At 40.5% G+C, this 26,396-nt stretch overlaps 1 long non-coding RNA gene across 1 annotated transcript in view; it reads left to right on the top strand.

Annotated features, from left to right (window-relative positions):
- Positions 1–12,465: 12,465 nt before the first annotated feature.
- LOC138755527 (uncharacterized) overlaps positions 12,466–26,396 on the top strand; it is a 64,249-nt gene continuing 50,318 nt past the window's right edge. Inside the window, exon 1 of the long non-coding RNA XR_011352369.1 lies at positions 12,466–12,840. This is a non-coding gene — a long non-coding RNA (uncharacterized lncRNA). The remainder of the gene's footprint in view (positions 12,841–26,396) is intronic.

The following is a 26,396-nucleotide window of genomic DNA, read 5'->3' as shown; positions in this document are numbered from 1 at the left end:
TGTTCTGCAGCTGTCATTGCTGGCTGTGGAGATTGACTCCCCAGCTGGTCACCCCTCCCATCGGTGTGTTTTTTTGCATGCGCAGTTGTGCACTTTTACTCGGCTCAGCGAGCCATTTTTGTAGTCCACTTTCCACTGACCTGAGGGAGCGGGTTTCTCTCTCCACCGCGGGCCTCTTCGAACAGGTAAGGCCTTCTCCTTCTTCTTCCGTTGTCTTCTCTTCCTCTCTTCTTACCGTTGGTTTCAATTTTTCTTTTTTCGTCGCCATCTTCTTTCCACCTTTATACTCACTTTACTTTAATTTTTATTTTTGTGCCTTTGTGTTTTCCTTTATTTTTTTCGACTTTTCTGGAGAGGGCTGGAGTTCACCGTCCGGCCACTACTCCATCACGTGACTCCCCCACCCATGGTGAGCTTGATGACTTTATCCACTTTGCTCCCATCTTCCACCCTGAACTCAAATTCACATGGTCCAGTAATACTTTCCCCTTTATTGATCTCTCTGTTCCCATATTGACAGACATTTTCTACCAACCCTCACAGGTACTTCGACTACACCTCTTCCCACCCTGTCCCCTATAAGGATTCCATTCCTTTCTCATGATTCCTCTGTCTCTTTTGCATCTGGTCCCAGGACAAGGTCTTCCATGCCAGAACATCTGAGATACCCTCCTATTTATTAAAAAAAAAACCATTGCTTTCTGTCACCCACCATGAATGTTTGACCCACACCCACATCCTCCATTGCTGCACATCAGCCCTGGACCCCTCAACCTTCACGCATAACAAGGACAGGATCATTCTCACCTAACACCCCACCAGCCTTCGCATCCAACATGTCATCCTCTGCCATACTACCTGATCTCACCACCAGACACATCCTCGCCCCTCCACTTTCCACCTTCCACAGGGACCACTCCCTCCATGACTTCTTCATCCATGACTCCCTTCTGACCAAATGCTCCCTTGGTACGTAGCCCTGTGAGTACAAGAAATGCTTTGCCTGCACCCACTCCTCCTCCCTCATCACCATTTGTGGCCCCAAACAGCCCTTCTAAATGAAGCAAAACCTCAGGGGTCATCTATTGCATCAAATGCTCCCATTATTCTTTCCTCTACATCAGAGAGACTGGATGCAGACTGGGAGATCACTTTATTAAGCACCTTCACCCCATCTACTGCTATAATGCAGATCTTCCAGTGGCAACCTATTTCAATTCCCCACCCCATTTCCTTGCAGACATGTCTATCCAAGTACTGCCAGATTGAGACCACTTGCATATTGGAAGAACCACACCTCATATTCCTTCTATGCACCTTCCAATTAGATGTCATTAACATCATCTTTTCCATTTTCTGTTAGCCCCCCAATCTCACCCCTTCCCCTATCTCCATGTCTCCTTTCCAACAGCTCTGCATTCACAAGGCCACCCCTCCCCCAATCAATTCTCACCTTTCCTCTCCTCTCTATCTATTTATGGCCTTTTGGCTGCTGGTCTCCATTCCTCCCACACCATTTTTATTCAGGTGCCCATCTGCTTTTTGCTCATTCCTTGAAGAAGGCCTCAGGCCCAAAACATTGGTTACACAGTATCCCTTTACTGACTGTTGACACTGCAAGTCCTGCTGAGTTCCTCCAGCATTTTTGTGTATTTACGACAATCACAACATATGCAGACTTTCTTGTTTCACTCCAGAATCATGTTCTGTATTTTATATTTCTTGAGCTGAAGGCGCATGTGACATCAAATGAGAAGGACGACCAATCAAAAGGTGATTTAATGTGTGGGTGGGTCTGATTTTGATTGACAAGAGATAGGTGATCTTTGGCCTTTATCCCTGACCCAATGAGATGCTTGCTGTTTGAACACAGAGGTATCCCTCTATTACATTATATGAAGACACATAGCCCACATGTGGGCTGTAAATCCTGGAAGTAATGAAAAACAACCTTTAAAGTATTAATGATGACACTGCAAATGTGAAGCTCCATTCTGTGATTGCGTGTCAGGAGCAGGAATTTCAAGATTTCAAAATATGTTTAAAATAATATGGAAAATATACAAAATCTTCTTTTGCCTGCCGTAAGATTTGTCATTAGTATTGCTCAGATCCCCTTATAGTAAGAGAAAGGAAAGCAAAAAAAGGCCCTTTAGAGACACTAAAGTGAACTGAGTGTTCATGGTTTTACCTCTAGCACAACTGCATCTACACAATCCATTGGCTACCTGAGCTCCAGATCCAAACCTCTGATACAATCAGGAAGCCTTCAACTCTGGAACCCTTCAGGGGACCTTTTGCCCTCAGCGTACTCTCGAATCCTAGTTCCGATACTTGGTTCCCATGAGCCAGTCTCCGGCAGCCCGCGGCCTTTGTAGGTCCTTTGACTGCTGCCAAGGTGACCGTCCTTTTGTGTTATTTCAAATCCTATTCCTTCCTTCTCAATGTGAGGTGTTCTTTCCATTTCTGCTGCCCTGTCCTGGTTCGCCACTCCCTGGGATCATGCAACCCCTTGTGGCCACTGCCTAGCACAGATGCCACCATCTTGGGCACAGACTCTGCAGTTGTAGGATTTTAATTAAAAAAAAGTCAGCTCATCTAATTGGTCATTCAAATTGCATGGAGCTGTCGATATTAGGATTAGGCATTTCATGCATTTTGCATGAAATTTTGCACTTTTATTTTCCTTAACATTGCATTTTCCATTGAAATTGAAATTCCCAGTGCACAAAAGTGTGCTGGTATGAGATCCAATTTCCAGCATGTTTTATATTCTCTTTATCATTACTTTAACTTCATTCCTACCTTTCTTAAAAGAAATGTTAAAAAAAATGTAATTCTCAGAGAAACAGAATGCCAGTCAGTAAGGCATTTTGCCTGCACTTTGTCAACCAGTAAAATTAATGGACAGAGCATCATGAGCCAGGCCTCAAATTATCTAACATAAGCTGTTGGGTAGTGAGGCTCCCAACCTGAATTTACATTCAAAATAATCCTTTTTATTACTTCTTGTTATCAAAGTTTTAGTCATGTTTCAGGTTTAGTGACAATTTATTTTTGCTCTCCATATTTTCATTCCACTTGTTTTCAAATTCATTGTTTAAAATCACATAAATAAAGGTTGCCACTCCATTTGACTCTAAGTTGTGAAACATTTTGATAAATTTGAAACTTGTTTCCGAATCATGGATGAAACCCTTTCAATTTCTAATGTGAGATTCAGATATTGTGAACTGCTGTCCATTGTTTCATTTTGGAAGTAATGTTAGTTTTAGTTTATCTATTGTCTCCTTGTATTTAATTTCACATTTTTTTTAAAGTTTAATTTATCTTAAGAAATTCTATGAGAGAAATTTTCAGGGCCACTTATGTAAAGCATTCTTTAATGACAGAAGAAAATCAAATGGTTGTAAGATGGAACACCATTTTGTGTTTAATAATTCACAAAAGTGAATTACTTAACTGAGGGAAAAACAATTAATGTAGCCATTAATAAATATCTTCCCTCACAATTAATATTATAGCAGACTGGTAACCAATTTTATTATGGTGTTCATTCTCATGTCTATCAATGGCAGTTTAATAATTCAATTAAGAAATCAAAAAGCGATTGCCTACAATTACTTTGCATTTACATTGACTACTTCTGGTTCACAGAATTTTTGCATTCATTTAGAAAATAGCATGGAAGACTAATGGGTCATCTCAAAAAAATTCAATCATGCTGTGATGAACGGCTGTACCCTCATTAATCTGGCTCTGCCCCATTCTGTGACTCTGTCTGTGGCTCCTCCCTCTTCACCTTTATAAAGCCTCTAAGATCATAATCCCTCCCCAGAAAGCCTGGGTCACAACACAGGAAGACCTTCAAGTTTATTCTAAATAAAAGCCTATAGTTCTGTAACTCTAGTCTTTTGAGTATTGATAGGCATCAATTTTATTTACAATTTTTTTTTCAATGATGGAACAACTCTTGAAACCTGATAAGCTGGGGGTCGACCCACAATCGCCAGAAGCCTCAGACTGCTTTGAACTCTGGTTACGCTGCTTTGAGGTCTTTCTGCAAAATTCTTCTGGAATCTTGGCCATGGAAGCAAACAAGCTGCATCTACTCTTCTTCCGGGTCAGACATCAAGTATTCCTGAATATTAGGGATGCCTCAATGTACAGGGAGGCAAAGAACATACTAAAGGACGAGTACAGGGAGATAGTCAATGAAGTATATGCCAGGCACATGCTGGCTACCCGGGAGACAGCGACCGGGTGAATCAAGCAATGAGCTCCTCTGGGCCCTGTGAGGAATCGCACAAGCATGCAACTTCCAGTCAATGTCAACCACCCAAAACATTGAGGACATGATCTGGGACGATATGTCGCAGGCATCAAGTCGGACTAGATGCGCTAGATGCAGCAGAGTAAGTTGAACTTAAAAAGGGGCAATTGACCTTGTGAAATCGCTGGAGATTGCCCTCCGTAACGTGGAAGCTGACTCAGTGAATGGCGCGGGGTTCACACAAGACCCGCCATCTTGGGACGCGGAATTATAAGACAGCAGTCCGCTACTGCATACGATGAATGAGCCCACCACAGCCATGATCTCCCAGGAGCACCTGAACTACTACTATTGTGGCCAACCAAAGCACCCCCGATAAAAGATGCAACATGCTGGAAGTGGAGAAAGAAGGGACAGTAGGCAAAGGTATGTTGATCACAGCCATCTTCCAGTCCCAGTACCGCCATGTGTGCAGCATGGGGACCTCCATCGGGGATAGCCATGCCGCCACATGGGCACCACCATTATGCTCCCAGACTACGAGTCAGCATGGATCAGTCCACGAACTGACACTGGCCTCCTTGGTACTGGATCAAAACAGTCTGCATCAACTCTCCTGGTCTATGATGGGCATGTCGATCAACGATCAGATGACAAGATCCCTTTTCGATAGTGGGACCACTGAGAGTTTAATCCATCCCAATATGGTGCAGCTTTACTCCCTTAAAGCAAACCCAGAAAGCTATAAAGTCACCCTGGCCTCAAAGTCCCACTCGGCTGAGATCTGCAGCTACACCACCGTGACGCTGACCTTGTGGGGCACGACCTACAAGGACTTTAAACTCTTCATTACGCCACAGTTTTGCATGCCAGTGATGCTGGACTTGGACTTTTAGTGCCACTTCAAGAGTGTCACGATGCAATATGAAGGTCCTCTCTTCCCCACCCCCCACCAAGGTCGGCAACCTGCAGTTTGTCAGTCAGCCGCACAGCTTCCCCCCTCCACCCCCACCCTCCCGCCAGCCCAACTGACACGCAGTCTCTATACTTTCTGTATTGATCCCCCACTGCTGTTCGTGAACCTCACCCCCAACTGTATACCAGTCATTTCAAAAAGCTGGCGATACAGTGAATGGGACAGGGTGTTCATTATAAAGGAAGTGTGGCGACTCTTCAATGAGGGGATCATCGAGCCTTGTACCAGCCCAAAGAGAGCTCAAGTAGTGGTGGTCAAGAGAGGGGGTAAACACAGGATGGTGATTGATTATAGCCAAACCATTAACTGATATACACATCTAGATGCGTATCTCCTTCCTCACATTGTGGATATAGTCAAACAAATTGCCCAATATCATGTGTTCTCCATGATCAACCTGAGATCCGCCTACCACCAGCTTCCCATCCGCCAGAGAAGGAGGCTCAGGCAATAGTTGATGCAGTGCATCACTGGAAGCATTACTTGGCTGGCAGATGCATTACCCTGCTCATGGACCAGGGGCCATGGCATTCATGTTTAACAATAAACAGCAGGGTAAGATAAAGAATGATAAAATTTTGAGGTGGAGGATCAAACTCTCCAACTATAACTATGATATTCTGCATTGGCTGGTGAAGCTCAACGAACCCCCAGATGCCTTGTCCTGAGGGACATGTGCCAGTGCACAGATAGCCTGACTCAAAACCCTTCACAATGACCTCTGCCACCCCAGTGTCATGAGATTCTTCCAATTCATCAAATCTCGTAATCTGCTGTACTCCATTGCAGATGTCAGAGACATGATTAGGGCCTGCTGGGTCTGCACGGAGTGCAAACTGCTCTTCTACCAACCAGATAGGGCACACCTGGTAAAAGCCACATGGATTTTCAAATGCCTGAGTATGGACTTCAAGGGTCCCCTTCCCTCCACTAACTGCGACGTGCATTTCTTCTTCGTCATCAATGGTTATTCACGTTTCTCCTTTGCCTTTCTTTGCCAAGTCATGACTACCACCATGGTCATCAGGGTACTGTGCAACTTGTTCAACCTGAACTGGTGAGATCTCCATTTTTGTTATTCTTCTCATCCAAGATATTGACAGATAGGTGTTTTACTGATATTGATACTGAGGTTGAAACAAGAGGACACAAGTTGAGGGCAAGGGGGCAAAATTTTGGGAGAAACATTAGAGGATGCTTCTTCACTCAGAGAGTGGTGGCTGAGAATAATCTTCCGGAGGAAATAGTTGAGGCAGAGTCAATTCTTTAATTTAAGAGGAGGCTGGACATATACATGGATAGGAGAGGGTTGGAGGGTTATGGGTGGAGAATAGGTGGGAGGATCTAGCTGAGTTGTTTGAGTGAACCGGCATGGACTTGAAGGGCTGAGATGTCCTGTTTCCATGCCATAAACTGTTATATGGTTAAAGTTAATAATATGAATTTGTTGTAAATGAACAAGTCATTTGTTGCTATGTTGCCCAAATGCTGCAGGATAATTATATGTACTCAAAAATGGTTTGCCCAAATCCACATCCATTTGGAAGTAACTATCCATGTGGATTCTTTCATAAGGGGATATCCCAAATAAATGAGGTGAATCTTGTTGATGCAGTTTTTCTGAGGTTTCAATAACCATTACACTGGATGATGAAGACCATCTGTAGGAATATTAATATCATAATACATATTTATCTAATTGTGCTAGGTAACTATTGAGGATCTCTGACCTGAAGCATTTATTTTGTTTTCTTTTCATACATATTGCCTGACCTGCTGAGTGTTTCCAGCAATAGTGTTGTTTACATCAGTAGTGGGTTCTGATTTTCTAAGTAAACTGCCATCTTTCAGAAATTTTGGATTTTGGTTTACATAGCACATTAATGTAGATTTCTCAGGCTGTGAGACTACATCAGGATATCCACTCTGGATGTTTGCCTGCTTCATTGTTAGATAGAAACTATATCAAGAGCATCAGGAAGGTTAGGCAGTCAATAGGGCAAAATTCCAAATGCAAGATCAAGGATTTAAGTTGGGGTACTTCAGAAACAAAATTGAAAAGGATGATGAATACAGTACGAAAGGTCTTATATTTAAATGCCTGGAGTATAAGAAATAAGGCTGATAATCTTGTAATGTAGCTGGAACTTGGCAGATATGACACTGTGGCATCATTGAGTCGTGGCTGAAAGAAGTCCACAGCTGGGAATTAAAGATTTGTGGAAACACAGTGTATTAGAAGGACAGGAAAGAAGGCAGAGTGGGTGGAGTGATTCTGCTAAGACATGAGATCGAAGGTGTAGAATCCCTGTGGGTAGTATTAAGAAACTCAGGGTAAAAAAAAACCCTGATAGGTGTAGTATATATGCATCTAAACAGTATCCAGGATGTGACATCAATCTACAAAGGGAGATAGAGATGCCATGCAAAATGGGCAATGTAACAGTAGTCATGGTGGATTTCGATACGTAGGTTGATTAGAAAAAGCAGGTTGGTACTGGATCCCAAGAGTGGGAATTTACTGAATGCCTTCAGGATTGCTTCTTTGAATTGTCTAGGGAAATGGCAATTCTGGATTGGATATTGTGTAATGAACCAGAGTTGATAAGAGAGCTGAAGGTAAGGGAACTCTTAGGAGGCAGTAAATCATAATATGATAGAATTTTCCCTGCAGTTTGAGAGGGAGAAACTAAAATCAGAAGTGTCAGTCTACCAGTAGAGTAAAGGGGACTGCAGATGTATGAGAGGCAAAAATTAATTGGAAAGGCACACTAGCAGGGAGGATGACAGAGCAGCAATGTCTGGAGTTTCTGTGGGAAATAAGGAAGGTGCAGGATAGGTATAATCCAAAAAAGAAGTAATATTTGAATGGAAAAATGACAACTGTGGCTGACAAGAGAATTCAAAGCCAAAGTAGAAGCAAAAGAGAGGGCAGAAAAGGAAGAAAAAATTAGTGGGAAGATGGAGGAATGAGAAGCTTTTACAAACATACAGAAGGCCACTAAAAAGATCATTAGGAAGGAAAAGATGAACTTTGAAAGAAAGCTAGCAAATAATATTAAAAAGGATACTAAAAGTTTTGAAAATATATTGTGTAAAAGAGGCAAGTCTGATAAAAAATGATACTGGAGAAATTGTAATGGGATATGGCAGAGGAACAGAATGAGTATTTTTAATTAGTCTTCACTGTGGAAAACATTAACAGTACACTGGACTTTCAAGAGTATCAGGGAAGAGAGGTGAGTTCAGTCACGGTCACAGGAGGGAAGGTGCTTGGAAAGCTAAATGGTCGAAGGGTAAATGAGTCTCCCAGGCAAAATGGAATGTATCCTTGGGCTCTAAAAGAAGTAGCTATGGAGATTTTGGAGGCATTAATAATGATATTTAATAGATCCTGGCATGGTTCCTGAAAGCTGGAAAATTGCAAAGATCACTCTGTTATTTACAAAGGGAGGAAGGCAGCAGAAAATAAATCAAAATCTATTAGAATGTTTGGGAAGTTGTTAGATTTGATTCTCAAGGACAAGGTTACCTAGAGCAACATGGCAGATAGGCCAAAGGCAACGGTTTTCTAATGGAAAGGCCTCCTATCATTTTTTGAGGAAAGTATAAGCAGGCTAGTCAAAGGAGATGAAGTGGATCTTGTATATTTGGATTTTCAAAAGGCTTTTAAAAAGGTGCCACAAATGAGGCTGCTTTAACAAGATAGGAGCCCATGTAAAAACAGGAAGAATACTAGCATTGGTGGAACATTGGCTGATCAGCAGGAAACAGAGAGTGGGAATAAAGGGATCCAGTTCTGGTTGGTGACGGGTTACCAGTGGTGTTCCATGGGAGTCAGTGTTCAGACCACTTCTTTTTACATTGTATATTAATGATTTGAATGGAGGAATAAATGATTTTGAGGCAAAGTTTCCAGATGATACCAAGATAGGTGGAGGGGCAGGCAGTGAGAAAGAAATGGAGAAGCTGCAGAGAGACAGTGTATGCTGGAAGTTCCTGCATTTTGGTAGAAGCAATAAAGGGCCAAACTTATTTGGATGGACAGAAAATTCAAAATTCAGAGGTGCAAAAATAAATTACGAAAGTAAGCTTGCGGCAAATATAAAAACCGACTGCAAAAGCTTTTATAAATATATCAAGAGGAAATGATTGGTGAAATCCAGAGTAGGTCCCTTGCAGTCGGAATCAGGGGAATATATAATGGGGAATAAGGAAATGGCAGACCAATTAAATTCTTACTTTAGTTCTGTTTTTACAAGAGAGGATACAAATAACCTCCCAAGGATGTTGGGAAACATAGAGACTAATGCAAGGGAGGAACTGAAAGAAATCAGTATCTCTAAGAACATGGTCTTGGGGAAATTGATGGGATTGAAGGCAGAAAAATCCCAAGGGCCTGATAATCTACATACTAGGGTACTTAAGGAAGTGGCCAATCAGATAGCAGATGCTTTAAGAATTATTTTCCAGAACTCGATAGACTCAGGATCAGTACCCATGGATTGGAGGGTAGCTAATGTTACCCCACTATTTAAAAAGGGGAGTAGAGAAAAAATGGGAATTATAGGCCAGAGAGCCTTACATCAGTAGTGGGCAAAATGAAGGAATCCATTATTAAGGATGTAATAGCGGAGCAGAGAAGGGATTGGACGGAGTCAACATGGATTTACAAAAGGTAAATCGTGCTTGACAAATCTATTGGCATTCTTTGAGATGGTGACAGGTAAAATAGATGGGGGAGAGCCAGTGGATGTGGTGTACCTGGACTTCCAAAAGGCCTTCGATAAGGTCCCGCATAAACGACTGGCTTCCAAAATCAAGGCACATGGGATTGGGGGCAAAGTATTGATGTGGATTGAGAACTGGCTGGCAGGTAGAAGACAAAGAGTTGGGATAAATGGCTCGTTTTCTGAGTGGCAGGCGGTGACCAGTGGTGGTGCCACAAGGATCTGTACTGGGACCCCAGCTGTTCACAATTTACATTAATGATCTGGATGAGGGGATTTGATGTAATATCTCCAAATTTGCAGATGACACTAAGCTAGGAGGCGTTGTGTGCACGGAAGAGGGGGTCAGGAAGCTCCAGTGTGATTTGGATAAATTGAGGGACTGGGCAGATACATGGCAAATGCACTACAATGTGGATAAATGTGAGGTTATCCACTTTGGTAATACAAACCAGAGGGCAGATTACTATTTGAATGGCAATAGATTAAGAGATAGGGAAGTGCAGAGGGACCTAGGGGTACTTGTACACCAGTCTCTGAAGGCGAGGATGCAGGTACAGCAGGCGGTTAAAAAGGCAAATGGTATGTTGGCCTTCATATTAAGAGGGTTTGAGTATAGGAACAAGGATACCTTACTGCAGCTGTACAGGGCCTTGGTGAGACCCCACCTGGAGTATTGTGTGCAGTTTTGGTCACCTTATCTAAGGAAGGATGTTCCTGCAATGGAGGGAGTGCAGAGGCGATTCACCAGGCTGATACCTGGAATGGCAGGAATGACTTAGGAGGAAAGATTGCGCAAATTGGGATTGTACTCGCTGGAGTTTAGAAAATTGAGAGGGGATCTCATAGAGACCTATAAAATTCTGGCAGGACTGGACAGAATGGATGCAGATGGGATGTTTCCAATGATGGGAAAATCCAGAACCCGGGGCCATGGTTTGAGGATAATAGGCAAACCATTTAGGTCCGAGATGAGGAGGAATTTCTTGACCCAGAGGGTGGTGAATCTGTGGAATTCATTGCCACAGAGGGCAGTAGAGGCAGGTTCATTAAATATATTTAAGAGGGAATTAGATCTATTTCTTCAGTATAAGGGTATTAAAGGTTACGGAGAGAAGGCGGGGACGGGGTACTGAACTTTAAGATCAGCCATGATCTCGTTGAATGGCGGAGCAGGCTCTAAAGGTCGAATGACCTACTCCTGCTCCTATCTTCTATGTTTCTATGTTTCTATGACTTGGGAGATCTCGTGCAGGATACCCTAAAGGTTAACCTCAAAGTTCAGTCATCAGTATTCCAACCTAGAAGAATAGGATATGAGCAAGGATGTGATGTTGATGCTTTATAAGGCCCTAGCGAGGCCTAACTTGAAGTATGGAATATGGTTTTGGGCTCTTTATTTAAGAAAGAATGTGCTAGCATGGGAGGGGTTTCAGAGAATATTCAAAAGAATGATTACTGGTATGAAGGGATTAGCATATGAGGAACATTTTAATGCTATTGAGCTGTACTCCTTGGAGTTCAGAAGAATGAGGGAAGACCTTTTTGAAGTATTTTGAATGTTGAAAGGCCTGGAAAAAGTCAATGTGACAAATTTGTCTCCTATGGTAGGGGAACCTAGGACAAGAGGGCACATCTTCAGGATGGAAGGGTACTCATTTAAAACAGAGGTGTGGAAGAATTTCTTTAGCTGGAGAGTAGTGAATCTCTGAAACTTGCTACCATAGGGGGCTGTGGAGGAAAATTAATTGATGTATTTGATTGCTAGGTGTCTGAATAGTCAGGGTATCATAGGTCATGGGGAAAAAGCAGGGGAGTGAGGCTGAGTGGCTGAATGGATCAGCTCATGATGAAATATTTGAGCGAACTCAATGGGCAAAATGGCTTACTGCTGTTCCTATACTTTATGGTCTATCACCTGCATTACTGGACTGGTTGAATTATCATTACCCAATTTTCAGCTTCTAAGTGCTGGTGTTTTAAGAGATAAAAGTACCTCCATGTATTGAAAATCTCTCATAATCTGTTATTTCAGAGATTGGAATACATCCAACAGAGTCAATCTGGCAAATAGATATTTAGAAATGCAAAACCTGCTTTGTAAATTCATCATTATAATGTATTCTAATAGTTCATAAGTAAAAACAGAGAACAGGTATCTCAGTTCTTCCACTTGGATGGGTTGTAAAGGCCTGGAAAAGACAAATATAAGAGAAAATGTCCACTGTAGAAGCCAATAACAGAAGGAAACAATGAATTCTCAGGTCACATGTATTTTAGTTCCACATTTATTTGCATTCAGTTCATTTGTTTCTGGGAATGGAACAGTTTGTTCCATCTCTAATTATTGGTTTAATTAAAGATTCCTGATGTATTTTTGGGTGCTCAAAGCAGAATTAAGAGTCCTTGAGCACAGAACGTTCATTGTTTGCCCGCCCTATTCCGATCTTCCCATCAAATACTCCTTATGAGGTTGGGGGAGGAGACTGAGATCCTTGGATTGCAACAGGAAGGTTACTAAATTGCTACAGCTCATCAACTCTTTGACCACACACCTAAGACCTGGGTTCCAATGACATGTGCATCACATCATCTCTCTTGTGTTATAACCCATGGACTGACCTTTTGGTCTGTGGCCTGTCATTCTAAAGGATAGATTTCTGCTAAAAACTGTGCAACCTGTGGTACAGCTGAGTGCTGACTCACCAATTGCTTGGAACTTTCAAGAACAAAGGGAGAATTCAGCTGTGAAGCAGAGAGAGGCAGTTGGAGCAGTAAAATGGCAGTTGGAATGGCAGTTGGAGCAGCAGAGGCCCACTGGAGAGCTGATTGAAATGTGCATACCTCGTACCTGAGGATTTGTAAGTTTATTGCAAAGCAACATCAGTCATTTCTCTCTCTAACGTTCAATACAACGTCCTTTGTTATCAGTTAAAGAACTGAACATGGACATTAAACTTTGAGATTGAATTCTGTGGACTGCGTTTTTTGGAGTGACACTTAATTTTTTTCTTTTTGAATACTGGGTTAGATTCTAATGGTCTGGGTTTATTTATACACACTGTTTATAAATATATGATATCTGTATACTTGCTATAGATACTTATAGTGGGGTTAATTGTATTAAGTCATTATATTGTTAATAGACATTAATAAATACTGCGTTAAAATGTAACCCTTTGAATCAAAACTTCTATTGTTGTTGGTTTGAGACATAACAAAGTGGGAGATCGTCTGGGATAGAGACAAATTTGGGAGCTTAGAGATTGATTGATTAGTGATCAATCATCTGAGTCTGAATAAAGCTGGAGCTTGGTGATTGATGGAATTCCAGTCTGGTCTAAGAAATTCCTTTGGTAAAAATAACTAAAATCTAGTGTGTGTGTGTCAAATCAACAGCAACAAACCAGCAGCCACAGATATAGAGGGATTTTTGGCATTACCCTTCCTTGAGAATTTGAAAAAGGCTAACAAGCACGAGTTGGTGAGTGTTGCCATGGCAATTGCTTCAGCAGAACCACAAATGAAAAAGATAGAGATTGAGAGGAAAATTGCAAAATACTTCATAGAAACAGGAAAGTTTGATGAAGTGTTCGAGCAGTTTCCCACGAGTAAAACATCTGAGCAAATACAGTTGGAATTAAAGAGATTAGAATTGGAAGCAGCTGAGAGCCAAAGAGATTGGAAATGGAACTGAAAACATTAGAACTAGAGGCAGAGGAGAAATTAGACTACATGAGCTGGAAAAGATTAGAGTGGAAAATGACAGGAGAATAGAAGAGAACTGGGATCAAATTCTTGGTCATAGTTAGGAAGTTAGGTTAGTTCCTCCACTTGAGGAAGCTGAGATAGATACATATTTTCAACATTTTGAGAAAGTGGCTGTGATTTTAAATTGGCCACTAAACCAATGATCTCTTATGTTACAGGGGTAATTAAAGGGAAAGATCAACAAACTTTTTGAATCCCATCGAGATAGTCACTTCTAAAGGGCATTGTTGAACCCTATCATAGCTAAAAGAAAAGGACTGTGTTGGCCCATTGCCCAAAACCAAAGCTGGGAATTAGTATTCATTGACAATTATGTGTGCAGTCACAAAGTTTCTGGAGACCATTCTTTTAAGAAAATATTAAAGCAAAGGCAATTGTGAAGTCTTTGTTAACATTTTTCACCTTGGTTGGTCTGCCTAGATAAATTCATTCAGATCAAGGGAATAATTTTATGTCAGGTTTATTCCACCAAGTTGTTTAAGAGAGTTAAGCAGATGTATCTCCTGCATTCCATCCAGAGAGTCAAGGGGCTTTGGAGAGGTTCCATTCAACCCTGAAAAACATGATGAGAACTAATTGTTCTGAGAATGAGGATTGAGATGAAGGAATTCATTTGCTATTGTTTGCAGTGAGGGAGTCTGTCTAAGAATCACTCAGTTTTAGTCAATTCAAGTTAGTTTTTGGACATGAGGTGAGAGGTCCTTTAATGTTATTAAAGAAAGAGTGGATTAATAATGATGTGAACTTAAACTTGTTGGATTATGTCTTTAAATTTAAGGATTGGTTGAATAAAGTTTGTGAAATGACAAAAGGAGAATTTAAAGATGAAGGTTTGGTATGATAGCAAGGGAAAAATTAAAAAAATTAAACCAGGTGACAATGTACTGTTACCTACACATTGAAATCCTCTTAGGGCTAGGTTTTCAGAAACATATGAAGTTAAGTTTGAAATTAATGAGGTCACTTATATTTTTGAAACATCTAATCACAGTTGAGAAACTCAGGTCTATCATGTAAATATGATTAATTAAGCCCTATTTTGAGCAGGTTGCTCTCAATGGGACTAAACGTTTATGATAGTTGATGGTTATCGACCAGGATAATGAGGAAAGAGGTAAAACAAGTTTCAGAGAAGGTCATGGGACATAAAAATTGATAAGCCCAAGGTTGGAAAATTCTATGATTTTGCATGTCCTGAAAACAAAGTTGGCTCATCTCCAAACTTCAGAAAGGAAAAAAAATTGAGACAGTTACTTTTAAAATTTGAGAATTTATTTCCAGATATACCTCAGAGAAGTTCCATAGCTTATCATGATGTTGATGTAGCTGATGTTCGACCTATTAAACAACACTTCCATCGATGAATATGGAAAAGTGCAAACTAGTAGATCAGGAAATTGACTACATGTTGAAGAATGGTATTATTAGAAAGTCTACTTCAAATTGGAGTTTGACTTGTGTTTTGGTGTAACTGTTAGGTTTTGCACTGACTATAGAAAAGTAAATACTGTGACAAAGACAGATGCTTGTCCTATTCCTAGAGTGGATGATTGTATAGACAAGGTGTGGAAAAATTCTTACTAAATTTGACTTGTTGAAAGGTTACTGGTGTGTTCCTTTAACAGAGAGGGGTAAAGAGATTTCTGCATTTGTAGCACTTTCTGCACTGTACGAGTACAATGACATTCCCTTTAGAATGAAGAATGCTCCGGGGACATTTCAAAGAATGATTCATTCTCTAATTCAGAGATTGAAGCACACATTGATGATTTAGTTACAAGTAGTGACACATGGGAAGAGCATGTCCTTGAGTTAGAAGAATTGTTTATTCGACTTTCTAAAGTGAATCTAACAGTTAATTTAAGTAAAAGTGAGTTTAGTCATGGTCCTGATACTTATCTGGGTTATGTCATAGGACAAGGGCAGTTGGTGACAATTGAGGCAAAGGTTTTTACTATCTCTGAATTCCCTGTTACAGAAGAAAAATGATGATAATATTGACCATCCTGTATCCTACTTCTCAAAGAAGTGTAATGATCATCAGAAGAATTATTTCACCATAGAGAAAAAGAACCATTAGCTCATTTTGATGTTTACAGTTGTACAGCCCAAAATTGATTATAATCCATTTTTTGTGTATTAAATGAAGAATAAGAATATACGCTTGTTAAATTGGAGTTCAAATTTACAAGATTATGATTTGATAATGCACATTAAGGGGAAGGATAATCTGATTGCTGATCGACTTTCTAGATACTAGAACTTTGTAAATGAAATTAGTGTGTACTTGTAGATGAACATAGTTTTTTACTTTATATTATGGCACCTTAATTAATTACTAAAATTTTGTTCTTACAGGCCAAAAGTTTCTTTGTGGGTGGGTGGTGTTATGGACCATGGACTGACCTTTTGGACTATGGACTGTTGCTCTAAAGAATAAATTTCTGCTAAAAACTGTGCAACTTGTGGTACAGCTGAGTGCTATCTTGCCAATTGCTTGCTACTTTCAAGAACAAAGGGAGAATCCAGTTGTGAAGCAGACAGTGGCTCTTGGAGCTGCAGAATGGCAGTTGGAGAGATAGTTGGAGTTGAAGAGGGCAGAGATATATGAAATGCACATGCCTCACATATGAGGATCTGCATGTTTACTGCAATGAAACATCAGTCAATTCTCTCTCCAATGTTCAATACAATGTCTTTTATTATCAGTTAAAGAACTGAACTTAGATGTTGAAATTTGAGATTGAATTCTGTGGACTGTGTTTTTGGACTGGTTTACTTGACCGACTGACCTGGGTTTTTTGGGGGATTTTTCCTTTTTGAATATTGGGCACAGACTGTAATGTGCTGGGTTTTTTTCCATACACACACTGTTTATAAGTATATGATATCTGTATATTTGCTATAAATACTTATAGTGGGGTTAATTGTGTTAAGACATTATATTATTAATAGCCATTAATAAATAATGAGTTAAAATTTAACTCTTTTGAATTGTGTCTTTGGTTGTTGCTGGTTTGAGATGTAACACTTACAACAGACCAATTAACTAAAAATAATGCACAGGGCATCTTAAACTAAAATGTAATCAGATTTCATGCTGAAGGACCAAGGCCTGAAATGTTGTTTGCCCTTTGTTTCCTGTTTCGTGTGGTGTAACCATGACAAGCGTTTATTATCATATTGTAACCCCTGAGCTCAACTCTGGTATGCTGCATCTCATTTCTTTGGCTTGGCTTCGCGGATGAAGATTTATGGAGGGGTAATGTCCACATCAGCTGCAGGCTCGTTTGTGGCTGACAAGTCCGATGCGGGACAGGCAGACACGGTTGCAGTGGTTGCAGGGGAAAATTGGTTGGTTGGGGTTGGGTGTTTGGTTTTTCCTCCTTTGTCTTTTGTCAATGAGGTGGGCTCTGCGGTCTTCTTCAAAGGAGGTTGCTGCCCGCCAAACTGTGAGGCGCTAAGATGCACGGTTTGAGGCGATATCAGCCCACTGGCAGTGGTCAATGTGGCAGGCACCAAGAGATTTCTTTAGGCAATCCTTGTACCTCTTCTTTGGTGCACCTCTGTCATGGTGGCCAGTGGAGAGCTCGCCATATAACACGATCTTGGGAAGGCGATGGTCCTCCATTCTGGAGACGTGACCTACCCAGCGCAGTTGGATCTTCAGCAGCGTGGATTCAATGCTGTCGGCATCTCATTACACTGGTTCAAAAAGCCTAATCCCAACAAAAACAAAAGCTTTTTGCTTATTGGCTTGCATCTTTCCCAGTTATACATCGAGATAAGAACATAAACATGTATTAATATAAAGGATTGTGAACACCTTCACTTTGGAGAGCTGTGGTAGAATTTCTTCTATAGTTTCCATTGGGTAGTGAGACCTTCTGAATGGCTGATTGAGGACTTTAGAGTCTAGGCCTACCCTAAGCTTTCCAGGTATCCTCACAGCAACCATACTACTGATCCATTAAGGAGGAGTAGTGACCTTCTGTATCACTCCCTTGCCCTCTAGCTCTTTAATTTTCTCTTTCAGATTGGTCTTGAGAGCTTCTGGCACTCTTCAAGGTAGGTGCTGAACAGGTTTGACACTCTTGTCAACCTCCAAATGTTATTCGCCAGGGAGACACCCTTCTGGTGAATACATCTTTGTAATCTTGCAGAATTTCATCTCTAGTGAGCCGACTTTTCTGCACCTCTGCTACATTGACCTGTTGTGATACATTGCATGTGACTAGTCCAAAACACTCACTTGCTTGAGCAGTCTGCAAAGTAGGGTGAACAGAATCCACCACCTGGAAATCTCACCTTGCATTGTGTGCCATTGGAATGTACGTACAAATCTTGTTGATCTTTAGGTTGTATCAGCTCTCCACCAAATGGCCTCAGCTTGACCTTGGATGTTTGAAAGTATGCATCTCCATTTTGCATCACCTCACACATGTCTGCAAAATTCATGACACTGCAAGTGACTCCAGTGTCTATCTGACACTTTATTGGTCATTAGTGAGAATTTATCTGCTGTCACATCTGCTTGGACAATCCACTTCTGGCCTTGTGTGTTTACGTTGCTCACAAGCTCTGCAGTGTATAATGATTAATCACTGTCATTGTCGGTGTGCTCTTCTAGCACCATGCATTTCACTGCTTGTGGCTTCTTAGACAGACACTTTCTGGCAAAATGATTGTTCTTTTTACATTCTGCACACTGTTTACCCCAATACTGGGCAGGTTTCTCTCTCTTTCTGATGATGTCCACCACAGTATTTACATTCTGACCTCTATCTCTTGTCTCCTTTCTGTGACGAGCTGGCTTTGGTCTGCTGACTCCCACTATACTTTGTGGTCTTCTTCTGTTTTCCAAAATTATTCACTGCATGAACTAGGTCTTGCTCACTGAGCCCTGTGTGCTCTTAAATTCCTCTTTCGTGACTCCTGCACATGTTGATTGCTTTCTGCAGTGTAAGCTTATCCTCCCTCAACAAGCGGGACCTCACAGCTGGATCTTTTGTGCCTAGTACAATCCTGTCTCTCATTAAATCTTCTTTCAGCATTCCAAACTTGCCTGACAGCCAGCTTCCACAGCTCTGTCATATATTGATCTATGGTTTCATTTTCATGCTGGTCACAAGGGTTGAATGCAAACTGCTCACATATGACATGCGAAGCAGGTTTAAAATGTTCCTTCAATTTCTTGAGTATTTCTGCACTTTTCATTTGTTCTTTACTTGTAATGTTTAGTGTAGTGCAAACTCTGTGGCACTCTTTCCCCATGAGAGATAACAAGGTAGTTATGCTTTTGTTATTTGGCTTCTTGTCTAGCTCTGTTGCCATTTCATAGTTCTCAGACTGGGACTGGGAAATTTTCCAATTTCCTCTCAAATTCCCTTTCATTTCCAAGGGTACTGCGACTAGAAAATGTGTGGATGCCATGGCATATCAATCAGTACTCTTTACTCTATGGAAATCTTCAGCAATCAAAAACTATAGCACTAGTGTACTTTTCTGACAAAAGAAATCGACTCGGCTCCCATGTGCGACCCATGGGGAAATAAAGGCTTCAGTGGCTACTTACTCCCACTTAGCCTTAGCAGGTCACTTTTGTCACCAAAATACATAATCTCAAACTTACAAAACTCTGTCCTTCAACTGAGCAATTGTTCTTCATATCCTCATCTCCAGCACTGTCTGTTTTATAGTCCTGATAACATGGAAACAATCCACTCATGTTCCCCCACACCTTGATGAAGGGCTCAAGTCTGAAATGATGTGGAAGCATCAAGATTTAACTCTGGCTGGTAGCATTAAACTATACTATATGTGGCTATATATTTTACTCTGCTTCTAACATTTAATAAAATCATGGAACCAAGTTTTGAAAGTATAATAGAATTTGCAGCTGCTACACTATGATGCACTTTATCCTACCAAACAAAACTGAATTTCTAACAATGTACTTACATCTTTTCATGGGGAATGGGTGGCACAGGGGCTAAGTGGGCATAGAGTTAATAAAACCCACCTATTTAAATATTAAAGATAACTATGCCATGCCTGGAGACACGGAATTGATGCCAGATAAGAATTAATGCTCAAGAGCTGATTTAGCATCATTCTTTTTGAGGTATATAGAATATTATATATATATATATATATAACTTCTACTCAAGTTCTTCTATTGAAAACTGGGAAACTGGGGTCTTGTCAGGATGCCTCAGGGACTGTCGGAAATGCTCATTCTTCCTCGTATCTGTCTGATGAAAGGTCACTGAACTGAAATAATAACTCTACTTCACCATGCAATGCGGCTGCCATATCTGCAGTGTACCTCTATCATTTTCTGGTTTTATTTCTAACATCATACAGAGAAAAATGACCTGCTAGCTGTTTTATCTGGGAAACCCAGCAATTTCAATGGAATAAAAAAGATGCTGCAATAAAAGAATAAAAGCACAAACAACTTCCTTTGCATTATCAGTAACTTTGACTGAATGGTAAAATGTTGTCACTTCCCTAGTGGCTCTTGGGTTTCTCAGTAGAAAGTGGCTTATAGGTTCTCAGATGATCAGTTACTTGTCCTATAGTAGATCATTGGGTACGAGTGCTGAACTGATGCCCAGGATAATGGCACGTGAAGTGCATCCATTGATACCAGAATTCCTGTGCCACTCCACAGTTCCCTTGCATTTAATTGTCATCAGAAGATTTAGAAAACTTAAGCTCATTAAATTGAATTACTTATTGTCATGTGTACCAAGATACAGTGAAAAACTTTGTTTTGTGGGTGATTCAGCCATATCATCTTAAACATAGTACAACAGATTGTGCAAGGATTAAAAACAATTGCAGGGGATGGTGTTACAATTTTAAAAAAAGGAAAGATTATGGTTCCACAAAAATCCAAAGAGGAAAATACAGTAAAACAGTGCAAGACATCATCACTGGTGCAGTCTGCAGTATGTCATGATGGCGTCATGAGTGTGACCTATCTAAATCTGCCTTTTCCAATTCTCAGCAACCATTATATGTAACTGACATTTAGATTGAACTACGTAGATGCATGAAGCAAGAAGGAGCACTCGTAGAAAAGGCACTTGGGGTAAACATTGATGTTTGTAGGTGATATTTAGTTACTCTGATTCTTTTCTGTTTGCTGTTGATAATGAATGATTCCAATAATTGAGCAGTGATGAAATCAGTGTTGCTTTTTATTATGTGTTCAGAACTGGGAAGGGATGTGATGACAGTGTCACAGTGGAGGATGTTTCTCAAAGCCAGTCTTCCTTTAAATGGCAACAACCTTGCTGCCAGGTGATAGCTGTCTACCTGGAAGTTTTGGTGCTCCCCTTATTCTCCCTTTTGTTTCATTCTCCTTGTGGCCCATGGGATTGATGGTTGGTTTCTGATGTTTGCCATTTTGTACTGATTATCATCACTGCCTTCCTCAGCCAGATAACGTCGGGTACCTTCTGTTACCCTGCCTCACATACTCAGATCTTCTCAGCTGAAGTAATCATTCTCCAAGTACGTAGCTTGGCAGAATATTTGTACATTTCAGTGATATCTGCTCTCATTTCTCTCAACTCTGGAGAATGCAGGGCTTGCTGACCCAGTCTCTCCACAGCTACAGTTCTGCCATCCCAAGACTCTGTGTAATGAATGTTTGACATATTTCCATTTGAAAATATATTGTTCCTTGGGTAAACAGCTCAATCAATATAAGCTGCACGAGAATCCACTGGTCTGTTCATTGATATTCCCAGTGACAGTCTGGACTTCACTATAAAATGCCATGGATGGTCAACAGAATTATAGAATAGGACTTTCTCAGAGGACACATGAGCCATGACACTAGCTTGCATTCCTTATCACCTAGTACACAGCGATGCACAGGGACCAGAGCCAGTAATATTGTGAAAGGATTATGGGAGCTACCTGGAAAGCAGCCTCTCGCCTGCATTACATGCATCCTGATCACACAAGGATGTGGGTCTCCATTTAAATGAAGGGCTTTGCATGGCTATGGATGTTAGATGTCATATTGTAGAGGGCTTCCACTTATGGCCATATTGTGCACACATTGACCAAAGTAATCAATTAATATCTTCCTTTGAAATGATAATGTTCACTGGAAAACTCCACCTGGGTTAGGAATTTACATGACAGACATAAAATTGAATGTCCATCCTTGTTAATAAACCATTATTTTCTGCAATCTATTATGTCCACATGTATGTGTTAGATGAACAGACATTGGTGATTAAAATCAAATGAAGCTTTGTGAGAGAGAGAGAGAGAGAGAGAGAGAGAGAGAGAGAGAGAGAGAGAGAAGTTTATTTGCATGTTAAGCAGACCAGCTCCAGTTTTAGTAATTTCAGATTTGTTAAACAAAATTTGAAGTCCTTTAACTTCATAGAGCACAAGGAAACAGAAAAATAAAAGTCTGAGTCGGCCTTTCACTCCTGCTTCTGGAATTTGATGTGATCACGGCTAATTTTCTACTTCTCTTGTAGGGAATGGCAGAGGTTCATTGGCCTCACCTCAGCACTAAATACCTGGGCCCATATACTCAGATCTTCTCAACTGAAGGAATCATTCTCCATGTACGCAACCTGTCATAATTTTTAAACATTTCAGTGATATCTCCTCTCATTTTTTTCAACTCTGGAGAATGCAGGGTTTGTTGACCCAGTCTCTCCACAACTACAGTTCTGCCATCCCAAGACTCTGTGTAATGAATGTTTAACATACTTCTATTTGAAAATATATTGTTCCTTGGTTAAAGAGATTAAAGCTAGACACAATACTTCAGGAATGGTCTCATCTAAGATGGTGTATAATTATGGTAAGATATCCTGTTCCTGTATTCAAATACGTCTTGCAACAAAGACCTGCAAATCATTTACCTTCCTGACTGTTTGCTGGACCTGTATATTCATTCTTGGTAAATGGGGAAAGGAGGCCCAGATCATATACTCTTTACCACCATTTAAATTATAACCTGCTTCTATTTTTCCTACCAAAGTGGAAAAATAATAGTTACATTCTAAATTCTCCAGTCTGCAGCTGCTATTCTGTAAAGAGTTCTCATCGGCGATTCACACCAGACTTTATCTCCTTCCCAATGCCAGTTACAAACAGGCACTGCGGAGCTGCATGATGTCAATAAATAAGAGATGGTCCACCTCAACACACTACAAATATTAGTTGGTGACTTCAATAAGGCCTCTCTCAGGAAAACCCTGCCAAGCTATCACTAACATATAGCCTGTTGTACCAGTGGTCACTTGATCACCAAGATAAGGAAGACCTACTGTTCATCCTTGAGACCACATTTTGGCAAGTTAGATCACCCAGCTGAGCTCCTTCTGCCTTCATACAGACAGAGCTTAAAAAAGAGGCTTTGAAGATCAGGACAGCGAGAAGGTGGCTGCAGGAGAATGAAGAACAGTTACAGGACTTCCTTGAGTCAGAGGATTGGGTGGTGTTTAAGAACTCAGCTGAGGATCTGAATGATTACTTCAAGGCTATCAGGCTATACCAAAACAGCTGTGGATGAGTGTGTCCCCACCAAATTATTCAGCATTTTCCCCAACCAGAAGCTCTGCATGAATAATGAAATTTGGAACCCGCTGAGAGCCAGATCAGAGGCATTTAAGTCCAGAGATCAAGATGACTACAGAAGGAACAGGTATGACTTAGGAAAACCTATTTCCCAGGTGGAGTTTCTGGGCAAAAATGGAAATAACGAAGGATACCTGACAGCCATAGAATTACCTAAATGACATAACTTGCAACAAAACAAATACAGTGTAGTAGGAGAGAGCAAATTAAATGGACTATAATAGTGGCAGAGAGGATCACTGGAGTCTCCCTTTCCCCCCATCACTGTGATATACCAGGATCGTTGTCTGAAAAGTGCAAGCAAAATCACTGACGACCCCTTCCACTCTGCAAATAGCATCTTCAGCTGCTCCAGTCAGGGAAGAAATACAGGAGAATCAGAGCTAGCACCACCAGGCAAAGGAATAGCTTCTTCTCACGGGCAGAGAAAACACTGAACAACCAAAGGAACTGCTCACACTAACCATCCGAGATCCTTATATGTACAAATGAACGTTTATTCATTTATTTTATTGATTAAAATACTTGTCCTGCATAAGAATTATTTGTCTGTTTGTGTGTTATGTCTGCTTGTGTGTCTTTATGGTTTTGCTCTGAGGACCGGAGAACATTGTTTCTTCGGGTTGTACTTGTACAATCAGATGACAATAAACTTGACTTGACTTGACAAAACTTCATTCCCAGATGAGCTCCATCTACGGCCGATTCAACCCAAAAACAAGGAAGAAACACCACTGTGCATCCCTATGTTCCTTGATAAGCCTCTCCTCCCCATATCCGAGGATGACATGCAGGGTAACTTCAGGAGAGCAAATCCAAGGAAAGCATCCAGTCCAGGTGGAGTGCCCAGTTGAGTATTAAAAACCTGTGGTAATCAACTTGCCATTGTTTATTCAGATATCTTCAGCATCTCACTCCAGTAGGTTGTGGAACCCACCTGTTTCAAACAGGCATCAATCTTACCAAGAAGAGTGTGGTAACCTGCCTAAATGACTATTGACTAGTAGTACTTACATTAACAGTGATGAAGTGTTTTGAAAGGCTCATGTTGAAAGGCTCGTGTTGAAACATATCAGCTTCTGTCTGAGCAGTGATTTGGATGCATTCCAATTCCCCTGTCATAGCAACAGGACTACAGCGGATGGCATCTCACTGGCTCTACACAAATCCCTGGAACACCTGAACAGCAAAGATGCATACATCTATATGCACTTTATCAATGACAGCTTGGGATTTTACACCATAATTCCCTCAAAACTGATCAGCAAACTCCAAGACTGGGTCTTAATACCCCACTATGTAATTGGATTCTGGATTTCCTCACTTCTAAACCACAATCAGTGAGGATTAGGAAGAATATCTCCTCCACAATCTACATCAGTACCAGAGCAACACAGGCTCTACTCGCTAAACATCTATGACTGTGTGGCTTGGTACGACAACAACGCCATCTACAAATTCACTGATGACATCAAGGTGGTGTGTTGTATAAAAAGGGGCAATCAATAAGCTTACAGGATTGAGACTGAAACCTTGGCTGAATGTGCAGCAACAACATCCCAACCCAGGACATCACAGGCGAAACACTCCCCACCATAGAGAATATCTACGGGGATCACTACTGTTGCAGAGTAGCAGTAATCATCAAGGATCCACATCACTCAGTACATGATCTGATCCTGCTGCTACCATCAGGAAAGAGGTATTGGTGCCACAAGACTCACACCACCAGGTTCAGGAACAGCTGCTACCCCTCCACCATCGAACTCCTCAAACACTCATTTAAGGACTCATTTGCCCTTTATTGATTTTTTTTTCTCTCTGTACTGCACAGTTGGTTTGTTTACCATTCTTTATGTGTACGTTGTGTGCAGGTTTTTTAGCACTACCATTAAGTGATAATTTCGCCTTTCCCTTAGGAATAAAGAATCTCAGGGTTGTATGTGATGTCATGAATGTACTCTGACAATAAACCTGAAATCTGAAATAAACCATAGAAATTACAATCTATGTTTCCATTATTTGAAAAGGTTACCTTCTTTAGCACGATGCAATACATAGGATGAGCTCTGTTGATTTATCAGCCTTCAATTCCATTAATTTTGCCAGCACTACATTTAACTAATACAAATTTCCTTTAATTGCTACTTTTCATTGGAGTCAGTTTGTTGATATTTCTGGAAAATCATTTGTGTCCTTATCTATTGAATAAAGAAGCAAAGTGATTTTAATTGCTTTAATCTCCGTTATATATTCTCCATTTATCTTTTCATATACTTGTAGTAGCTTTTACTGTCAGCTTTTATGATTCTTTCAAGCTTTTATATTATTTTTGCTCACTTAATCAAATTCGTGGAGATGCTTCTGTGCAGAAATGCTATCCTACAATTAGATTAAATTGTAGGGCATTATTGGATATTTCAGAAGTAATTTTACATGAGGAAGACAGTGATAAGCTTAATTGAAATTAGTCTAGATATGTGCAATGCCCTACCCAAATTTACTCACACCTCAAAGAGCAGAGATGGGTAAAGAAATTAGAAAAAAAGGACCTCCTCCCTGTATCTGGAAAATGCCTCCCAAAATGAAACCGCATCTGTGGGAAATCCAACAACCATTAGAACAGTTATGTAGTGGCCACTTCACATTGATTCAAAATTTAACCAGTGTTGCAGACCTCTAAGAGATATAAGGGTTCATGGATTTATTCGTAAAAGGATCTATCAAAGTTACTGAAAGTGCCTGAGCTCACCTTTCAGAAAATATGTCAGATTGAAATAGTGATGTTAAATGTTCAACCAAGTTACTCAGGCTGTACATTAATAAGGCAAACAATCAGGTCTATCCAGTGCAAAATGTAAACTGAGATCATATACTTGTGGAAGATGTCATGGCATCTTCCCGTTACATAATGTATATTAACATGTATATATAGTTTAGAAATTAAGTGTACATATCTTATGAATAAACTATTACTTTCTTCAATCCATTATGCCCATATGCATGTGTTAGATGTATATAA

Source organism: Narcine bancroftii, chromosome 2, assembly GCF_036971445.1.
Source record: "Narcine bancroftii isolate sNarBan1 chromosome 2, sNarBan1.hap1, whole genome shotgun sequence".
Classification (NCBI taxonomy): domain Eukaryota; kingdom Metazoa; phylum Chordata; class Chondrichthyes; order Torpediniformes; family Narcinidae; genus Narcine; species Narcine bancroftii.
Note: the sequence above shows the minus strand (reverse complement) of the source record. Positions and strands in the feature narration are given on the sequence as shown.